The following is a 17,467-nucleotide window of genomic DNA, read 5'->3' as shown; positions in this document are numbered from 1 at the left end:
GTTTCTATGGCATATAAGATACAGCTCCATGCAAGCAGATTACAAATGTCTTCTAAAAAAGCAGGGGAACAATTTTAATGTTTCTCCCATCCAACAGCTGCAGCACAGAAAAGTTCAGGCAGGCTCCATGCAAATGATTCTCAGATCTACAAACTAAGGTTACATGAAGCCTTCCAGGATCCTTCTAATTTCTGGTGCCTACACACACACACACACACACACACACACACACACACACACACACACACACTCACGCACTCATGCACTCATGTACACACAGACATCACTTGTGTTTACTTTGCATATATCTTATATTTACTTATTATATAAACACTGCCGCCGGTATAGTGCAAGTTACTTCAGGGCAAGGACTGTGTCATTAAAAATGCTCAATAAATGCTTTTGAATTGATTAATTGAGGGAGTAAAACAGTCCATTTCAATTACCTACTGTTTCATAAAGCAGTCCATTCAACTTGTGGATAGCTCTAATCCTTAGGAAATTCTTTGTTCTATCAAATGTATATCAGCTTCTCTCCAATCTCTTGCCCATTACCCAGAAAGGCAATGTGGTATATAGGATGGACCTGCAGTAAAGTAAAAAATGATGGGCCTGCATTTGAATCTTATCTCTTACTTACCAGATAAGTGAAGTTGGTCATGTCATTTCTTCTCTGGCCTTTGGCTTCCTCATCTTTAAAACATGAATAATATTGGATACTTCATACAATTGTTATGATGTTCAAATGAAGTGATGCATATAAAGCCCTTTTATGTCCTTTTTCCATGTCAGATAGGACTGATTGTTGTCCTTCATACTTGAAAAGGACCAAAATGGCATCACTATGTTAGAGATAAGTTACAGTATGTCCAACTATGACTGGTAAAACCAATATGAACTCAAAATACTCTATGACAGGTCAGGAACCATTAGCTCATATGAACATTTGAGATGGAGATGTCTCCAAATTTGCACATCTCGTGTTCCTTTTAAGATACTACAATTCTGCTTTAATGAAGGCATACCATATTGATTGTTGTCTAGACTGTTTGGAGCAAAGACATGATATATAATACAAAGAGAAGCAGGGGCAGCTAGATGGCACAGTGGATAAAGCACTGGCCCTGGATTCAGGAGTACCTGAGTTCAAATCCAGTGTGGTAAAAAGTTTTTTTTAACAGTCAGTGAATACAGAAAGACACCAGTTTTTAAAGGACCACCCTTTCGGGGAGGAGACTGACGACCATGCATGGGCTACGCATGTCAGCCCGGCTGCTAAGCACTCCACTTCCAGGGTGCGAGCTTAAAAGGCAAGGAGAGAATGGAAGTGGGATCTCTGGCCTGCTCTCCTGGTCCGATGACTGGCGCGACACACAGACAGACGCAGACTGGAGTTGGACTTGGCCCAGCTCACCATTAGCAGCACGTGCTTGACTCAGCTCTCTCTCTCCCCCCAAAGGTGGCCTTGGGCTTTTGGTGAGTTTTATACAGAATATAGACTAAGCTTAAACTTAAGACTATTTGTTTTGTATTTCTACTTTCCTATCCCTCTAATCAACATCACCTGGTAACTACCACACAATAAAAGCTCTAACTATAGACCAGAGGTTTCTTCCATTTACTAGTCTGGGAGATAAATTAAGGGAAAGGTTAAAGAGGGGAAATTAATGCTCTAGTATCTAATTTTAAATCTCACACCAGCCTCAGACACTTAACACTTACTAGCTGTGTGACCCTGGGCAAGTCACTTAACACCAATTGTGTCACCAAAAAAAATACAAAGGGAAGCATTAGAACTATTATCACATCTCCTTTGTCTAATGCTAGCCACTATTTAAGACTGGATTATGGAGTCAAGATTGTGGGAAAAAGGCAACAACTGAGCTGAAATTTCCTAATATTCCCTTCCAAACAACTTTTAAAAAGCTCCTCTGATCATATTTTAGAGCATCAGAGCCAACAAAAGGTTAGAGTGAGACATTTTTTCCAGCCTAAGACAACTTGGGAAGCCAGCAGGAGAAGTATGTTACATCAGGGTGGGAGTCTGTCCTGAGCTTGGGATCAGCACCAGTGGTGGGCCTTGGAGATGGCTATAACAGTGGCAGCAGCAGCAGCAACAAGAGCAGAATGAGGAGTTTCAGGAGCTCTCAGACAAGAGATAGTAAAAACGTTAGTTGACTGGTCAAAAATATTACAGGGGCCCCCTGGCTGGCACTGGGTGTAGCTGATGCTGATTGTCAATTCTATACAGTTCTGGATTATAGTTACAGAAAGGATTGGATTGCTTATGGATTGTCAGAAGGGAGCAGTAGCCCACAGATGAGCATTACTGCTTGTGGCTGCATGAAAACAAGGGCCCTGGTCAAAGCTGCAGAGCCAAGATAAACACTAGCAATTGTGGTTTCAGGGAACCAGGCTCAAGAATAAAGCACAGACAAGTTAAAAGTCAAGAAATAGGCTGGAAAATGAGCAAAGAAACAAACAAAAAATAACCATAAAAAATACTCCGGTAACAGGTAAGACCAAGACAAAATCTTAGAAAAAGATAACAAGGTGGAAAATGACTACAAGAAAAGCTTCAACAAAAACACATGCTAATTGGATCAAAGTTCAAAAAGAATTCATAAAAGCTTTGATGAAAGAGATAAGAGTGAGAGAGGAAAAATTGGGAAAAGAAATGAGTGTGATGCAAGAAAATTAGGAAAATACAATAAACAACTTGGTAAAAGAGGCACAACAATTCACTGAAGAAAAAACTCCTTTAAAAAGCAGAACTAGCCAAATGAAAAAAGAGGTACAAAAGTTCACTTAAGAAAATAATTCCTTAAAAATTATAATAATGTAAGTGGAAGCTAATGGTTCCATGAGACTTCAAGAAACAATAAAACAAAGTTAAAGGAATGGAGGAGGGGTGAAAAATGGTGAACTGTCTCAGTGGAAAAACAACTGACCTGGAAAAAAGATCAAGAAGACAAAATTTAAGGATTATTGGACTACCTGAAAGTTGGGGGTAAAAGAAGAGTCTAGATTATTATATTTTTTAAATTGTAAAGGCAAATTGTCCTGATATCTTAGATCCAGAGAGTAAAATAGAAATTGAAATAATCCAATAATCATCTCTTTAAAAAGATCCCCAAATGAAAATTCCCATTAATTTTATAACCAAATTCCAGAACTTTCAGGTCAAGAAGTTAATACTTCAAATAGCCATAAGGAAACCATTCAAATATCATAGAACTACAGTCAGCATCACACAAGGTTTAGCAGATTCCACATTAAAGGAGCACAGGATGTGGAATATGATAGTCTGGAAGGCAAAGGAGCTAGAATTAGAACCAAAAAAAAACCTACGCATCAATACTGAGTATAATCTTTCAGGGGCAGGGAGGGGAAATTTATATTTAATGAAATAGAAGACTTTCAAGCATTCCTGATAAAAAGAGCAGAGCTGAATGGTAAATTTGACATTCAAAAACAAGATTCAAGAGAAGCATAAAAAGGTAAACATGAAAGAATAATCATAACAGACTCAATAAAGTTAAACTATTGACATCACTATATGGGAAGATGGTACAAATAACTCCAAAGAACTTTACCATTATTATGTCAATTAAAAGAAGTCTGGGGGTAGCTAGGTAGGATGTTTATTGATAAAGCACTGGCCCTGGATTCATGAGGACCTGAGTTGAAATCTGGCCTCAGACACTTGACACTTACTAGCTGTGTGACTCTGAGCAAGTCACTTAACCCTCATTGCCCCACCAAAAAAAAAGTCTACATAGACAGAGAGATTGAGTGTAAATTGATTATGTTAGAATGATCTTTTTTTGTGGGAATGATCTTTTTTTTAACAAAAAAAAAAGTGCGTAAGAGGCATGCACTGGAAGAAGGGAGAGGTATAAGGGGAAATTTTTAGTAATAAAATAGAGGTGCACAAATAAGAACTTTAGATGGATGAGAAAATGGAGGAGGGATGACAGGCAATGCTTCACTCTCATCAAAATTGGTTCAAAGAGGGAAGCGCTCACACACATACACACAAAGTCAAATGGGTATAAAAATCTATCTTAAGCAATAGGGAAATAGGAGGTGAAGTGCTTAAGAGATATGGGGATAGGAGATGAAAAAAGGGAGGGCAGATTAAGGAGGCAATGGTCAGAACCAAAACAGACTTTTAAGGATGGACAAGATAAAATGAGAGATAAATAGAACAAAATAGGATGGAGGGAAATACACAGTAATTATAATTGTGAATATAAATAGGATGAGCTCATCTATAAAAGAGAATCAGATAGCAAAATGTATTAGAAATGAGAATCCAACAATATGTTGTTTACAAAAGACACCCTTGAAACAGAAAGACACACATGTGTAGCACACACGTATGTGTAGAGCAGAATCTATTATGCTTCAGCTGAAGTAAAAAAAAAAGGCAGGGGTAGCAATCATGATCTGAGACAAAGCAAAAGCAATAATGGACTTATTTAAAAGAGATAATCAGGAAAACTATATTGTGCTGTGAGATTTAAAATTGGATATTAGATCATAAATCTCCCCTACTTAACCTTTCCCTTAATTTATCTCCCAAACTAGTAAATGGAAGCAGGTTTTGGTTTTCTAGATAGACCTTTTTATTTATAGTTATGATAGTCACAAGGTGATGTTGGTTAGAAGGATAGGAAAGTAGAAACACAATACAAATCGTCTTAAGTCTAAGCTTAGTCTATATTCCTTATAACAACTCACCAAACCGACAAGGCCACCAACCGACAAGGCCACCAACCGACAAGGCCACCTTTGGAGAGAGAGAGTCCGTGCCGCGCCGTCAGGAGTCCCGCCAAGCAGGCAAAAAGGCCTCTCTCCTTTTGTTGCACATATATTCTCTCCAGGGCCTGCGTCAGAGTTCACAGCAAGTTAGTCTCTGAAATGATAAGTTTCCATATTTCTGAAATCTCATTAATTTCACCAAAGACAATATGATGGTAAAAATGTGTGCTATGCTGCATAACTGAGAATATATTAGTGATATATACAATAATTCCAAACCATACCCAGAGTATAATGACATATAAATAATAAACGAATGTAAATAGCTGATTATATTAGACATTGTTACATAATCTTCTTTTAGACATTATTACATAATCTTCTTTTAGCAAGTAGACCACATCATCTTATACATGAATTCTCTGGTATAACAGTAGCAGATACTTAAAGTGGTGATTAATTCATCAAAAAGAAATAAGACTTCAATTAGCAAGATTCAATATTCAATGTTTTCAGTGAGGTATCAAGCAATTTCTGGTACTTTTTAGTTAAACAGAACAACATACAAGAGAAAGGAGAAAAATAAATAAATAAAACAAAACTCATTAGAACTCATGGTTCTCTCAAAAAGAAAGAGTAAATAAAAAAAAAGAAGAATTCTGGTAGCTTCTGAGGCCCGATAGCCTCACCCACAGCATATACTTAAAATGTCTTTGAATAATCACTTAGTTTACAAAATTTAGTTTTAAAGAAAAGCAAAAGAAACAAAAGTAAAAAAAAAAACCAAAGCAAAACCAAAAATAAAAAATAAAAAGCAAAAGATTCGCTAAGCACCCTTTTGTGCTCTTAAAGAACTTAAAGGTGCAGTCAATTCCAGGTCTTTTCAGTGCCTTTCAAAAGTCAAAACAAAAACAAAAAAACCCAAAAATTAATAAAAAAAAAAATAGTTGAGGTAGGCCAGAAAACTAGGCCATGTACTTCAGTGCTTTTGCCTGTAGAAGGAAATGCTTGTTAAATTATAAGGTATTTAAGCTGCTAGAGTTTGGGGTATGCCACATTGTTTTAACTGGTTCCCCAATTCTCTGCATGCCAAAGTGGCAGGGGTTTCTGAATTGTCATTGATCTTTCTAATGCTGTCATAATGTTCTTTATGGTAGAAAATGTGGAGTTCTGTAGCATCAGTGCTAAAAGGTTTGCTAACACAATGAATTAACGTTAAAAAAATGTATGGGCAAATTTTTCTAATAGAGGCCTGACTTCTCAAATACATAGGGAAGTGAGTAAAATGTATAAAAGAGCCATCCCCCATTTGAGAAATAGTCAAAGGATATGAACAAGCATTTTCAGAAGAAGAAATCAAAGCTATCTAGTCATATAAAATGTTCTGAATCAGGGGTAGGGAGGTGGTGCTGAGGATAAAACACTGGCCCTGGATGCAGGAATACCTGAGTTCAAATCCAGCCTCAGACACTTGACACTAGCTGTGTGACCCTGGGCAAATCACTTAATTTTCACTGCCCCGCCAAAAAAAAATGCTCTGAATCACTACTGACTAGAAAAATGCAAATTAAAACAAATCTGAGGTACCACATCACACCTAACAGAAATGACAAATGATGGAGGGGATGAGGGAAAAGAGGCACACTAATAAATAACTTGAGAAGTTGTAAACTGGTCTAAACATTCAGGAGAAGAAGTATTAACTATGCTAAATGGTTATAAAACTGTGTATATCCTTTGATTCAGCTGATTCTACTGATTTGATTCAGTGATATCACTACTATACCCTAGGTCTGTACCCCAAAGACATCAAAGAAAATTGATAAGGGCCTATATAAACAAAAATATATATGGCATTTTTTTATGCTGGCAAAGAAATTGAGGGATGGATGATCAAGTTGTGGCATATAATTGTGATGGAGTACAAATGTGATCCAGAAATGATGAAGGGGATTATTTCTGGGGGGAAAAACATGGCAAGACCTATATGAACTGATTCAAATTGAACATAGCTACTCTGATCATCACAATGATCCAAGACAATTCTAAAGGACTCATGATGAAAAAAATACTATCTACTTCCAGAGAGAGAAATGATGAACTCAGTGCAAATTGAAGTATAATTTTCTTACTTTGTTTTCCTTGCTTTTTTGTGACATGACAAATATAAAAATATTTGCATGATTTCCCATGTATAATTGATATCATTTTGCTTGTGTGCTCAGGTGAGGTGGGAGAGAGGGAGGATGGAGAATTTGAAATTCAAAATTTAAAAAGAAAAGTACTTAAAAGAAGTAATATTTTTAAATGTTCAAAAAACATCAGCTATGCAAGGTACTCAGTAAGTGCAGCTGATCATGAAAACAACTTTTCAATAATACACCTATGCATGGGTAGTAACATAAGTATTATAGTCATCTTTTGAAACGAAGTAAAATTGCCTATACATTCCTCTTTATGCAGCACAACTATTCATTCATCAAGTAACTGGTTGGACCATTTGGAAATATAATTGGATATTTGAATGAAATAAAAGGAAAAAAGCAGGCCGGATTGCATGTTGGATATCATCCAGTGCTTTTAATGACCCTGAGTTGTTCCCTAGTATCTTTAGACTATAAATGTTCCCTAGACAGTGCTGCATGCCTGAGAATTTTGGAACAACACAATCTCATAAGAATCAAAATTGCAGAGGACTCAAAGAACCATAAAGGCTTAGATAGAAGATGAAATATGCTACAGGATATTTCACATTGTATATACAAATAAGGAGTCACCTAACAGAAATCATCAAGGAAACTTATGATCAAAACAAAGGAGATGTGGCTGCCATATATAAAGAGCAAAAGATAACAGATAGATAGCCTGAGTCTGTGCTGCTTCCCATGAAGTCCTCCACCTACAGGGAGGACTTCAATATGATGGAATCTTCTGTAGAGAAACAAGAACAAGAATCTACAGAATGCAAGGAGATAAATGCCATGTTGAGGAGATCCCAGCTCTATTAACGTGTTAAGTGAACTATACTAATTCGACTGCAATTATTTCATTGTAATTTAATTTGTATTTTCATTATTTTTATACTGATATAAAAAAGAACATAATGAACTGAAGTTTTTCCGAAAAGGAACTTGACCTCCTTAATGGAAAAAGAGAAAACATAAAATAAAAAGCAGCTGTTTGGCTTAAAGGAAGAAAAGGATTCCCCAATGACAAATTTACAATCAGGAGGAAACTGTCTCCAAAGGAATTAGATGGAGAGGGCCAATGAGATTTCCTCTGAACCCATATAAAATGTTTTAAGTATCAAAGGAGGGCAAATAGGAGTGTCTTCATGGAGCCTAAACTCATCATAATTGCCCAAAAGCAACAAGGAAAGGGGAAATAAAATTCAGGATATACACACACATATATATAAATATATACACATATGTATGTATATATACACACTCACATACACACATTTATATATGTGTACATGTATATGTGTGTGTGTGTGTAGTTATGTAGGTATGTAAGTAGGTATGAAGGTATGTGTGTATAGACTTAGATAGAAAATACATTTTTTTCCAGATGGGAAAAAAATTTTGATGAAAGATATATATCATCCAGTTTTTCTATGATATGCAGCTGAATCAGGAAAACCTATAGCATGTTTAGCCAGCAGTCAGGAAGAACTGAGTTCAAATTCAATCTTAGGCACTTACTTAGCTTTATAACCCTGCACAAATCACTTAACTTCTGTTTGCCTCACTTCACTCAACTATAAAATGGGGATAATAATAGCACCTATTTAACAGAGTTGTCGTGAGGATCAAATAAGATAGTAATTATAAAGCAATTAGTACAGTGTCTGCTGTATAGTCAGTGCTATATAAATGTTTGATCCTTCCTTCCCCCTCTTCATCACCAAAAAACACAGAAGCATACACACACACTAATGTGGGGATAATGAGGGAAGAGACAGGATCTATAGGTTTTCCATATTTAGATAGAGATAACTTGGATAAACAATGCAAATGGACAGTGAACTGTGCCCAGAATTAAAGAGGAAGTAGAGAGTGGACTGCACTCATTACCTTCAGAAAATTCCACAACTCCCTAAAAGAAAGGCTCATCTTTTAACACCAATATTCTTCTGGAGATATATAGATGCAAGTAATGGAACATTATAGCAAAGTGGCCATGTCAAGACAATGTGAAGAAGACCCTTAGGAAATTTCTGAGAAGGAATGGGGCAAATATGGGCTCTGTTCTGCGTTGTTGAAGAGACTCCCTGTATTGATGAGCTCCATTGAATATGGTGAATATCTACATGTAGATCCACTGAAGTATGGGAGTATGTGTCCAAACTCCCAAACTGCACAGATTCATTCAAATAATTATAGACCTCCATATCACTGTCTGGCTATGGTCACACTATGATGCCCCCACTCTCAACATCATCCCTAATTCCCTCCCACTGGAAACCAAAACTCTGCCCCTGAAACACCAAGCTATGATATATGAGAATATGGTCCAGAACCAGGCCTCCACACCATTCCTCAATCATCTCCATACCATGTCACCACTCTCACCCTACAAAAATATTGTTTTCCCCCATTAGAATGCAAGCTACTTGGGGCCGCTAGGTGATGCAGTGGATAGAGTACTGGCCGTGGAGTCAGGAGGACCTGAGTTCAAATCTGGCCTCAGATACTTAACACTTACTAGCTGTGTGACACTGGGCAAGTCACTTAACCCCAAATGCCTCACCAAAAAAAAAAAAAAAAGAATGCAAGCTACTTGAATTTAAAGGCTGTCAGGTTTTCTTAGTTTTGTATCCCCATAATTTTTCACAGTGTCTAGCATATAGTACATGTTTAATATGATGAAAATGATGAAGATCTTTGGTTTCCCCATGGATTCTACTTGCTTACTCTCTCTCACATTGTTACCTCTTCCTCTATATCCACCTGTTATCTTCTTCTCTTGACCTGGCCACAACTTTGAGAAGATTATAGTTTTATATTATATTGAAAATATCATATTTCTTATATAACCTGAACATTACTGAAATAAATGAGGGTAATGTTGCCCAACTTTTTAGCTGCTTGAAGATGAAGAATTTGGGGAGTATAAAAGGAATATAGAATAAATATATTTGAGATATTCTCCTTCAGATCACAGAATATACTGAGAAAACTGTCTTAACCCAACTTGCCAGTTGAAACCAACTGTTAGCACCCTTAGTCTTTGAAAATCACATGCTCCTTAAATGAAGGCCTAAGTAACAAATGTCATTTTCTGGTCATAAAAATATAGACTGAAACGTGGAAGGGATCTTAGAAGCCATCTAGTCCAATTTCCTCATTTTACAAAATGAGTAAACTGAGGATTCGAGAATATAATGGGCTTGATCCTACATACAATTAGTGACAGAGACAGTATTTCAACCCAAGTCTTCTGATCTCAGAGCCAGTGTGCTTTCTACTCTATCACAGCTCTTTTGTTAGCATTCTTTTAAAAGAAGTAAACTAGAACATTTTGGGAGAAATTGGATTAGTATTGCCATATTACCAGAAAATAAGGATATAGATAAGGTTGAATAATAGAATGTGAATAACATTTTTGAATAATGGTACATTTATATCCAAAAATAACGATTTCTCATTCATTCTTTTCATTAGACATACTATATTTGTGCTTTAGGAGAAAGCACAATCACAACTGTGGCCACAGCCTTATTACCCATAGAAAAGCAAGATTACAGATGTCATGGCTCCAAACCAGAGTAGGTTTAACCAACTAGCAAATAAACTATGTCCAAGATTACTAAGTACACATCCTGAATCCAAATAAAGCTGAGATCTGACAAGAGAATCCTGTTGTCCTCATAAAGGAGGTCAACCAGTGAATCAAAAGGGGAGTTTCTAGGAGGGGAGGGGGTGCAGAGAAAGGAAAATTGGCAACTCCTTTTCAGTTTGTTTCACCTGGAATTTGCTTTTCTTTATTTAATCTAACTTGTGTATTTTAATTGGCAAAGTATGTGTATATTTGTGTGTATATTTTGAAATTGGGTTGAGAAATGGAGACAACAAAAGTATGCATCTTTGGTTAATTAAAAAAGAAGCATTCTTCAACATAGAAAGGAAAAATAATTTCCTTGATATACCACTTGCTCATATGTGTAGCTATTAGAAAGGTTTTTGTAAGGAGATGTTAAGGGAAAGTGGTGGAAAATATGTATATGATATCCTCACAGCTATGTTTCCTTTTCTCAAGAAAATTAACATGAGAAATATCATACTAGGTTAAATCCCTGGTTCATTCAGGTTGTATTCTGTCTTGGACAACAAAGGTTTTGTGGAACTTCAATTTCAAAGGTCTAAGGACATAATGCACAATGTGAGTAGACCCAGGGAAGAATGTTCCTGACTCCAAATTCACCACTTGAACTATTTAAGCAAAATTGCCCCTCCAATGAAATCAAAGATCAGTAGGAGGTCAGCCAGGAACAAAAGCCCACTGGACAATTGAAAAAGAATACTGCCTTCAGCTTCAGGATGCAAAATGCCAAAAGACAACCTTTCTCTGATAAGTGGGAGATGTAGCAGCAGGTGTTTTCTATTTATGTGTTCTATATCATTGAAGATTATTCTCTTATAATTAATCAGCCAACAATCATATGGTGTTGATTGCATGCCAAACATTGCATTAGATACAAAAATAAAATAGACCTTGTGCTCAAAGAGCTTACATTAGTGAGAAACTCTATGGTGACACAATATGTACCTAAAAATGTACATACAAAATAAATACATGATAAATTGGGAGGGTGAGGGTCACTAGCAGCTGAGCTGATGTTTAAAGTTTCATATAGAAGAAGGTGAGGTACTACTCTCATTTCAGTCAACCAGGTTTGTAATCTCCATGTTATTCTGAACTCTACTCTCCTTCACTCTACATATTTAATCAGTTGCCAAATCTTGTTTCTAGTTCCACAAAATCTCCCCTATCTTTCTGCTGTTCTTTGCTCACAGGGTTAGCACACTAGTTCAGACCCCAATCTCCTTCTCCTGAATTTTTGCAATGGCTAATTACTAATGACTAATTATAGTATCCTTGCCTCAAGGTTCTCCACCTCTTCAATAAATTACCCACAAAGCTGCCAAAAATGACTTTCTTGAAGGAGAGGTTTAATGATGTCACCCATTCCTCCCCAGAATTGCTCCACTCAAGAAACTCCAGTGGCTTCCTATTAACTCTAGGATAAACTCCTATATTTGGCACTGTATTCATAACTTTGCCCAAACCTACCTTTCCAACTTTATTATATAGTATTCCACATTGCATTCTCTATAGGTCAAACTAGCCTCCTTGCTATTTCTCACACTTAGACAAAAATAAAATTAAAATATTCAAAAATGAATAGGAAATTAACAGATGAACCCACTCCCTAAGCAGGAACACATATAGAACAATTAATGTAAATGGAAAACTATTCTGAATTGAAACTAAAGATAATTCATTTTTTGCATTGTGTATGGTGAGTACCTATGCACAGAGAAACAAAGTCTCTTGCTGAAAAGCTATTTTTTTCACAATCAGTTTTAATATTTATTAAGCATCTCCTATGTGCCAAGTGCTGTGCTAAGTACTGAAGATACAAATACAGGCAAAAACAAAGAGAGTTCCTGCCTTCAAGGAGCATGCAATCTAATGTAAAAAGACAACATAGGAAAAATATCCAAAAAGGGTTTGGGGTGGGGAGAAGGTAACCTTTAAGGGGACATGTTAGAGAGTTCCAGAGAAATCTGAAAGTAATATAGCTACCCACCCCACCCCACTTTAAGTAGAATTCCTGGAATCCAACCCCAAATCCAGCAGTCTAGGCACAGGGTCCAATCAGAGGCACAGAGGGTGATGATGAGATGTAAATACCAGGAAGATTCCACCTGGCAGCATGATGAGATTTTCAAATTATGAGCTTCCTGGGGAATGGAGTCATGCTGGAGAGTTCCAGAGAGGTTCAAAAGCAATGTAGTTGGGCCCCCTCTTTATCCTGAGGTACTAGAGTACAAGGACCTGCCCTCTAGTAAGAGAGTTCAATACTAGAGGTTACTGATATATATTAATACAAGACAACTCACTGTTACTTATGGCAACTATTTAATTGTTGCATTGTGGATCCTTCTACAAAAAAAAGTAATTTAAAAAGTCTATGTGCTTTGTTAATCTCATTAATCAAATTAATTGAAGAAGCAATTACTAATAAATAATTAGTAATAATGATCTGCCTTATCCCCTGAACATATATGGGGATTTGTTGAAACTAAAGTATTTTCAATCATTCAGATCAAGGGTTCTTAAACTTTTGAGTGTATGTCATGGACCCCTTGGCAATGTGGTGAAGCCTATATATTACTTCTTAAAACATTTTTAATGAATACAATAAAATATATAAGATTACAATGAAAACCAAAGGTTAATGAAAATTTAAATGTATTCTTTCTCTATCCGGGGTCTGGAGGATCTTGAAATTTATCACAGAGTCATTGGACCCCAGGTTAATAGCCCTGTATTCAAATAAATGAAAACACTAATACATTTGGGTATTTAATCACACCTCACTATAAACAAATCAAACTCATTTTTTATTTCAATTTTTGTGTCCATTTTATGATTTAGATAATGTGATAATATAATAATAACATAAATAATCTATAAATATGTAAATATAGAGAAATGGGGGGGGAATGTTCTCAAAAAATTACTCTGTTCATGGGAATGAGTGGTCAAAAGTTTGGAGGCCAGTGGCTTAGCAAAGATCATTATAAGAATCCTCTGACTAATTATTCTGCCTTCAGTTGATCCTTGATTCAACTGATTTCCAGATTACCACTTTAGTAACCCTCCTAATACACAGAAGAGAAGATGTGGAACAAACCTAATCACAACCCAGCATTCTCACAACTGGCCAAGATTCTAGCTCATCCCATTATAATAGAAGTTACATAGCCAAAAAAAATAGGGGAGAAAGAAGTTAGTTTCTGTTCTTTTTACCCCAGAGATGTCCATGGCCAGCAATCCCTTGCAAGCTCTAGAAACTACTACTATTGCCACTACTGCAGCTGCTGCTGCTTCTACCACCAGTATTAGTACTACTACTATTTTGTTGCTGCTACTACTGATGATGATGAGGAGGATATCACACATTAAGGATTTAAAGGTGCTTTATAGATTTAATCCTCATCCTAATGCTTTGAGGTAAGTCCTATTATTATCTCTATTTTATAGGTGAGGAAACTGAAACACAGAGGTTAAATGACTTGCCCAGGATCACACAGCTAGTCAATGTCTGAGGTAGGATTTAAACTGAGATTTGCCAGATCCCATATCTGAAACTCCATCCATTGTGACAGACTTCTATCAGCTCTCCACACTAAATTGCATGGCAAACTTTTCACTGGTACAGCAAAGAATAAGTTAACTCAAAAATGACTTTCAGTTTGGGTCCCTACACCTCAGGTAACACAAATTGATGATCAAACACAAATTTAGAATGTGGCTTACATTAGGTATCATTCCCCTATACAAAGAATATACCCTTAAAATAAATGTTTCACAATGATTCTGGTTGGAATTCTTACTAGAACTTAAGCTTCAGTGTCTAATTAAACTGAACTTGTTTAAAAAATCATCTGACACATCCCCCCTCATGTATGCAAGAGCATATGGCTTTTTGTATCCATCTGTATAAACACTTCAGGTTTGAAATTTGACTCTTGAGAAGATTTTTTTTAAGGAAGGTTTAGGCATAATAATTTTCCTTTGTCATTCAAAGGAAAAAAAGACATCAGGATGCAAATTGCATTTAGAGTATAAATATAAGCATGAGAGCCATGTGATTCCATTCTTAATGACTTTTTATATCATGTCCTTCTTTTATAAAGAACTGTGTATAATGTTCACACAATGAATTTTTTAGAAAGGCTTATTCATATTCACCTATATTCTTTCTCTTGCTTCTGCCTGTATGTCTGCAACAGAGGCTGAGAATGCAATGTTCTTCTCAGACCTTTGTCAGGTATCAGAGAAACTAGGGACCCTCCTAATGAGATAGCTTTGAAAAGACTGACTGAGTATTCATATCCTGGGGCATCTTCATCCAAATAAAGAAGATGAAACTTTCCCCAGGGCAAGAGTGCTGCTTAGGGGATTATGCTTGATTGCAATTTAAATTGCAAGCATTAAAATCAGACTAGAACACAGTCATACTTTGGCTACCTGATACCTTAAATTGGTTACTCCTACATACTGTCCCATTTCCTTTCTTTCTTTTTTTAATATAGTATTTTATTATTTTCTAGTTACATGTAGAGATAGTTTTAAACATTTTGTTTTTGTAAGATTTCTAGTTTCAAATTTTTCTCCCTCCTTACCCTCCCTACATCCCCCCCAGGACAGGAAGCAATCTGATATAGGTTATATAGGTACAATCACATTAAACATATTTCTGCATTAGTCATGCTGTGAAAGAAGAATCAGAGCAAAAGGGAAAAAACTCAAATAAGGAGGGAAAAAAGTAGAAATAGTATGGTTCAATCTGCAACTAGATTCCACAGTTCTTTTTTTCTGGATTTGGAGAGCATTTTCTATCATGAGTCCTTTGGAACTATCTTGGACCACTGTATTGCTGAGAAGAGTCAAGTCTATCAGAGTTGATCAATATGCAATGTTGTTGATACAATGTTCCCCCTGGTTCTGCTCATCTCACTCTGCATCAGTTCATGTAAGTCCTTCCTGGTTTCTCTGAAATCAGCCTGCTCATCATTTCTTTATATTGATTTATTTTTTTTTAACTTTGTGTTCTAAATTTTCTTCCTCTCTCCCTCCTTAATGCTCCCTATGGAATCAAGCAATTCAATATAAGTTATGCATGTGCAGTTATGTCAAGTATCTTCAAATTGGTCAAGTTGTGAAAGAAAATAGACAGAATAACTTTAGAAATAGGAACTAATAAATAAAATTATACTTCAATCTGTATTCAAATACCATTAGTTCTTCCTCTGTTGATGGTTTGCATTTTTCATATGTCCTTCTGATAGTATCCTACTCATCATTTCTTTCACAGTTACTATTGCTAACTGTATTACCCTCCATCCTATTCCCTCCCCTTGATATTTACTCTATTTTCTATCTTCTTTCACCCTATCCCTCCTTGAAAGTGTTTTGCATTTTACTGCCCCTCCCCCAATCTTCCTTGCCTTCCTTCACCTCTCCCCTACTTTTCCCCTTCCCCTCCCACTTGCACTCAGGGCAAAATATATTACTATACCTACTTCAGTGTTTATGTTATTCCCTCTTTGAGCCAATTCTGATGAAATATGAATTGGTCTTAGGCCATGGAAGCACTCAAAAAAGACTTTGAAGTGAAAGTAGGAGAGATTGAAGGAAGATTTAGAGAGGTTGTAGAAAGAATGGAAAGGGAAATGAGAGCAATGAAGGAGTCATGAGAAAACAGGCAACAGCTTAAAAAGCCTAATGGAAAAGGAGATATAAAAGCTCTCTGAAGAACATAATTGCCTAAGAATTAGGATTGAACAAATCAAAGCTAGTGACTTTATGAGAAACCAAGACACAATAAAGCAAATCCAAATAAATAAAAAAATAGAGGGCAATATGAAATATCTCCTTGGAAAAACAGCTGACCTGGTAAATAGATCCAGTAGAGATCATTTTAACATCATTGGACTACCTGAAAACCATCACCAAAATTAGAACCTAGACATCATCGTCCAGGAAATTATCAGGGAAAATTGCCCTGATATTCTAAAAGCAGAAGGTAAAATAGAAATTGAAAGAATCCACCAATCTCTTCCTAAAAGAGATCCCAAGGGGCAGCTATGTGGAACAGTGGATAAAGCATTGGCCCTGGAATCAGGAGTACCTGAGTTCAAATCTGGCCTCAGACACATATGACACTTACTAGCTATGTAACGTTGGGCAAGTCACTTTACCCTCATTGCCCCACCAAAAAAGAAAGAAAGAAAGAAAGAAAGAAAGAAAGAAAGAAAGAAAGAAAGAAAGAAAGAAAGAAAGAAAGAAAGGAAGGAAGGAAGGAAGGAAGGAAGGAAGGAAGGAAGGAAGGAAGGAAGGAAGGAAGGAAGGAAGGAAGGAAGGAAGGAAGGAAAGAAGGAAGGAAGGAAGAAAGAAAGAAAAAGAAAGAAAGAAAGGATGAAAGAAAGGAAGGAAGGAAGGAAGAAAGAAAGAAAGAAAGAAAGAAAGAAAGAAAGAAAGAAAGAAAGAAAGAAAGAAAGAAAGAAAGAAAGAAAGAAAGAAAGAAATTAAAAGAAAAGATATCCCAAAAGGAAAACTTCCAGGAATATTATAGCCAAATTTCAGAGATCTCAGGTCAAGGAGAAAATATTGCAAGTTGCCAGAAAAAAGGAATTCAAATATTGTGGTGCTACAATAACGATAAAACAAGATCTAACAGCATCCACATTAAAGGACCAGAGGGCATGGAATATGATATTCCAGAGGGCAAAGGAACTAGGACTACAACCTAAAATCACCTACCTAGCAAAACTGATCATAATCTTTCAGGGGGAAAATGGGACTTCGATGAAAAAGAGGACTTTCAGGTATTTGTGATGAAAAGACGTGAACTGAATAGAAAATTTGACTTTCAAATACAAGACCCTAGAGAAGCATA

Source organism: Dromiciops gliroides, chromosome 3 (assembly GCF_019393635.1).
Source record: "Dromiciops gliroides isolate mDroGli1 chromosome 3, mDroGli1.pri, whole genome shotgun sequence".
Classification (NCBI taxonomy): domain Eukaryota; kingdom Metazoa; phylum Chordata; class Mammalia; order Microbiotheria; family Microbiotheriidae; genus Dromiciops; species Dromiciops gliroides.
The sequence above is the reverse complement of the archived record's forward strand: the minus strand, read 5'-3'. Positions refer to the sequence as shown.